General features: G+C 42.4%; 1 long non-coding RNA gene across 1 annotated transcript; it reads right to left on the bottom strand.

Moving 5' to 3' along the window:
- Positions 1 to 1712: 1712 nt before the first annotated feature.
- LOC132591837 (uncharacterized) lies at positions 1713 to 4693 on the bottom strand. The gene is made up of 3 exons (XR_009557252.1): positions 4523 to 4693; positions 3140 to 3265; positions 1713 to 1834 (listed from the first exon to the last, which is right to left on the bottom strand). It is a non-coding gene; the product is annotated as an uncharacterized LOC132591837 (long non-coding RNA).
- Positions 4694 to 5386: the final 693 nt, after the last annotated feature.

A 5386-nucleotide genomic window follows, 5' to 3' on the forward strand; every position in this document is an offset into this window, starting at 1 on the left:
CTGCACAGAGACACAAAGAACAGTAGGTGCTCAAATGCAAGATTTTTAATTAGCAGAAGAAGGAAAACATCCACCATAGAATCAGCTCCATTTAAAGCTCAAATGCGTAGCGAAGGAGGCTGCAGAGTCCGGAAAATGTTCAGGCTATGGATGTGCTATAAACTTTGCAATGCCACCACCTGTGCGAGAGAGAAAACATTGTCAGATTCTGCAGTTTTTAATGCTCTATTACATAGATAACCAGGCATAAAAAGCTGAACACATTCAGATGCAAAACACAAACACACATTTTAATATAAAGAAAAAGAGGAGAAATACATTGATACGTGGCTTATCCTTTAAATCATTCTGTGGCTCACCAGATGTTTTTGGAGTCCACCTCCCATTGGCCCCAAGAGCCAGCAAGGCAAGGGATCAAGGGTGAAGAAGACCTGTAGGCTGGCAACATCTGGAGAAATACAGATCGGCCTTTCCTGATTTGAATAGGTTCTGAGCAGGATAATTTGTTGTTTGCCCCTTAAAAATACTGACTAACTTTGTTGGGTGGTATATTGGATTGGATGTAGTGAATATATATATATATATATAGTGGACAGATGAAGAACCAGAAGTTCATTCTTTTCTGAATCTCATTTTTTCTACCTTTCTCTTTTAATCTCTTTTTTACTATATTTTCTTTATGTCTCTCCTTCCCCCTTTTTGTGTTTTTATTGTATTTAGATAAGGTATTCGTGTGGTTAAAAAAAAGGGAAAAGAATAACAAGTTTTCTATTTTTCTCTGTGAATCTTAATGAATTTATTAGAGAAAAATACAGGATAACTTGAAATACATCAGTGATTTGAATCCGCCTCTCCTCTTAACACAATACATGATGTCAACATTAGAAGGCCAATTGATTTTTTAAAGCTTCCCTGTGGCTCTGCTCTTGTCAAGCTTAGTAAGACCAAAGCAAAGCATTCTGATTGTTTTACTTCCACTATCCTTCACGTTACCTAGGTTTTATTTTGTTTTGTTTTGCAGAAAAACCCTCGATGTTAGAATGTGTTTCCTAAGGATAATATTAACAACTGCAAATGCTGAGCCACAGCAGGACTTGATTGAAAACTAAAACAAAACTGGGGTTTGGAGATGTGAACTACAGTATCTCCTGGAAAAGTCCCCAAAGAACCTCAGCTTCTATTTTAACTATGTCACGATGATTTGGACCATTTTGACTTCCTCTTCTGATACAGATCATAACTAGAAGAGCAGAAGAGAAAGAGTTGTCCATGAGATTGGGTGGCCCACCCAGCCTTACGGCTCTATGCTGCAGCTCAGCACCAACATTTCAGAAAGCATCACCAACACACAGTGGGCCAAGTTCATAGGCTCTTCCATTATGGATGGAAGTGAGTTGGGAACCTAACAGCGTATGGAGAAGTGTGTAGAAGTTCTGGATGAGCCATTTCTTCGCCCCAGCACCTTCTACAGATCAGGCACATGTAACAGGCACAAGAAGTTGGCAAGCTAATTTTTCACTCTGGTCAGCAACATTCCTACTTATTGTGCTCTGTATGCAAATATGCTATTCTTTTTTTGCTGACGGATACATTAAAATGTCTTAAAAGCCAGCCCGGGTTTGGCTTTGGACTGGAACCTCTCCAAACTGGCTTAGATAAAAAGGACCAATGGACAAAACAGGGCAGGAGATTCATCTAGAATTCTTACTTTGTATGCAGCACCATGTTTCTGGGTTACCACAATGTCCCTCGCGATAGCTGTAGAATTTGCAGAAACCCGCATTGCAACTGCCACCAGCCTCGAGACATGTCGCCTCTGATGTCAGTGGAACAGCTGTAGGAAAAAGAACAAATTGTCTTCTCGTTGCCATTCCTGCTAATAGCAGACTCACCTGGTGAGTGCCAATAGCCAAATAATGGAAGGGGCTGTGGCTGGAGCACTGGAAAGGGACACCCTAGCCTGTAACTTGTGGGTGCAATCTCCACTTCCTCCCTCTCATACTGAACTTGGTTGACCCCTTCCCCTATTGGACACCACCCAAATAACAAGAGAATGATTTCTGGTACTTCTCGGGCAGCCTCACATAGAGTACATTCCATTAATCCAGTTTTGAGCTTACCAATGCATGGAATATAATGGTGTAGGTTTCTGTGACTTTCCTGACTTTCGTTCATTAAAGCTGGCTTCCACAGATTCACCATCTTAAGACTGTGATCCTAAACACTCTTGCAAAGGAACCAGCTCCTCTGAACACCATGGAATGTTCTTAAAGAAACATGATTTATTATATTCTTTTAAGTTCACAATGTTTCTTGAGCTCATGTTTGCAATAAATCTAGCCGCCCAGAGTGCTAGATTGTCAAGCTTAGTAAGACCAAAGCAATGCATTCTGATTGTTTTACTTCCACTATCCTTCACGTTACCTAGGTTTTATTTTGTTTTGTTTTGCAGAAAAACCCTCGATGTTAGCATGTGTTTCCTAAGGATAGTATTAACAACTGCAAATGCTGAGCCACAGCAGGACTTGATTAAAAACTAAAACAAAACTGGGATTTGGAGATGTGAACTACAGTATCTCCTGGAAAAGTCCCCAAAAAACCTCAGCTTCTATTTTAACTATGTCACGATGATCTGGACCATTTTGTCTTCCTCTTCTGTTACAGATCATAACTAGAAGAGCAGAAGAGAAAGAGTTGTCCAGGAGATTGGGTGGCCCACCCAGCCTTACGGCTCTATGCTGCAGCTCAGCACCAACATTTCGGAAAGCAGCACCAACACACAGTGGGCCAAGTTCATAGCCTCTTCCAGTATGGATGGAACTGAGGTGGCAACCTAACAGCGTATGAAGAAGCGTGTAGAAGTTCTGGATGAGCCATTTCTTCGCCCCAGCACCTTCTACAGATCAGGCACGTGTAACAGGCACATGAAGTTGGCAAGCTAATTTTTCACTCTGGTCAGCAACATTCCTACTCATTGTGCTCTGTATGCAAATATGCTATTCTTTTTTTCCTGAGAGATACATTAAAATGTCTTAAAAGCCAGCCCGGGTTTGGCTTTGGACTGGAACCTCTCCAAACTGGCTTAGATAAAAAGAACCAATGGACAAAACAGGGCAGGAGATTCATCTAGAATTCTTACTTTGTACGCAGCACCATGCTTCTTCTTTACCACAATGTCCCTCGTGATTGCTGCCCATTGAGCAGAAGCCTGCATTGCACCTGCCACCTGCCTTGTGACATGTCGCCTCAGATGTCTGTGCAAGTGCTGTAGGAAAAAGAACAAGTTGTCTTCTCATTGCCATTCCTGCTAATAGCAGACTCACCTTGTGAATGTCAATAGCCAAATAATGGAAGGGGCTGTGGCTGGAGCACTGGACAGGGGCTCCCCAGCCTGTAACTTGTGGGTGCAATCCCCACTTCCTCCCTCTCATACTGAACTTGGGTGACCCCTTCCCCTATTGGAAACCACCCAAATAACAAGAGAATGATTTCCGGGACTTCTCGGGCAGCTTCACATAGAGTAAATTCCATTAATCCAGTTTTGAGGTTACCAATGCATGGAATATAATGGTGTAGGTTTCTGTGACTTTCCTGATTTTCGTTCATTAAAGCTGGCTTCCACAGATTCACCATCTTAAGACTGTGATCCTAAACACTCTTGCAAAGGAACCGGCTCCTCTGAACACCATGGAATGTTCTTAAAGAAACATGATTCATTATATTATTTTACGTTCACAATGTTTCTTTAGCTCATGTTTGCAATAAATCTAGCTGCCCAGAGTGGCTGGGACAACTCTTCCAAGGAAGCTGAGCAGAGCCTCTTCGGTGTGAAGGTCCAGGGTGCTTTTTCAAAAAGATCTTGCATTTCAGTAGCAACTACTTACAGAGAAAGCAGTCATAAATGGGATGTGCAGCTATTTCCACAAAGTGATTTTCCACTGTACAATGGATTTTCGTATGTAATTTCCACCAGTGCATGTACAATTTACCCCAGTATATGCATTCTTGCATACAATACTTGCATTGCTGGAAAATTGCATTTCAAAATTCAGAGGAGTTTGCATTTTGAAGGATGGCTGTGTTCCGATTTGTGTATTGTTTTAGAAAGAGAGAAGTATGTAAATGCCAAAAGGGAACGAGTTCCTCCCACCTCCATATTGAAAGAAAATGCTTACCTTTTTTGGGCTGTCCTCCCCACACCTGAGCTCTCCATAGATTTTGGGGGCATTGGAAGGTGTCTTATTCCAAATCACACTGTTTGTCCACATTCTCTCATGTCGTTCTACATCTTTAGTATCTGGTTCTTTTAGCACAGAAGCGAGAGGCCTCTATGGTCATGTGTGTTAGGAGAAAAATAGTCGCCCTTTCACCCTTCCCATCCCCTGAAACTCCTCCTAAGCAAGACTTACAAGGCTCCCATTCAAAGGGGGCTGTAACCCAGGATAGAAACATGACTCCTAGGGGTTCAGAATGAACCACAAAGATTTCTTGCAGGACCTGCTTGCATGATCCTAAATCTTACCTGGTTCCTCCAAAAGGGAGAAGACGAGCAAAGCATAAATCAGAATGAAGATCTTCATGGCTACTTGGATTTGTTTAAAACTCTTTCCACTCAAAGGTAATGCAGAGATGGAACGGGAAAGTGCTTCCTTCTTATTTATAACAGGTGATGCTCACTGCTTGAGGGACCTAGATGGAATATGAGCTTGTGAGGCAATTGTGTGTGAAATGGGTACTCCTAGGATTTAGATGTGCATCATGGGAGAAAGCCAGTAACCATGAATTACAGCATTGAGGAAGAAAATTCTCTGGGACAAGATGCCCTCTTAGATATCAGGCCGTCAAAAAGATATTCGGTGTTGCAATAGATCTTCCTGTTCCTTCCGTGGAGTGCCAAGCTTCCTGAAATCCATCAGTTTAGATTCAGGCTGAATTTGACAATCCTCAAACAAGAGGAACACCATGATTAGGTTCAGGCCTTCCCAAGATGAAACACTGTTCCAACATTGTCATGGAATCATAGGGCTGTAGAGTTGAAAGGGGGCCTCCAAGGCTCATCTAATCCAACCCCCTGCAATGCAGGAATCTCCACTAAAGCATCCATGAAAGATGGCCAAAGCAGATTCCCGCATTCAGTCTGGAAAGCAGGCCTTATGAGGAAGGCTTGAGCGAGATGGGTATTTTTAGCCTGGAGAAGAAGATAAGTCTGAGAAGCAATATGCTGTCCAAATCTCTAAAGGGCTGTCCCATGGGAAATGGAGGAAGCTTGCTTTCTCCTGCCCTAGGTGGTAGGACTCGAACCAATGGCTTCATGTTACAAGAAAGGAAATTCTGTCAAAGCATTAGGAATAACTTTCTGAAGGTAGTTTCCTTAGACCCACACAGG

The sequence above is a fragment of the Zootoca vivipara genome, chromosome 3, assembly GCF_963506605.1.
Source record: "Zootoca vivipara chromosome 3, rZooViv1.1, whole genome shotgun sequence".
Classification (NCBI taxonomy): Eukaryota; Metazoa; Chordata; class Lepidosauria; order Squamata; family Lacertidae; genus Zootoca; species Zootoca vivipara.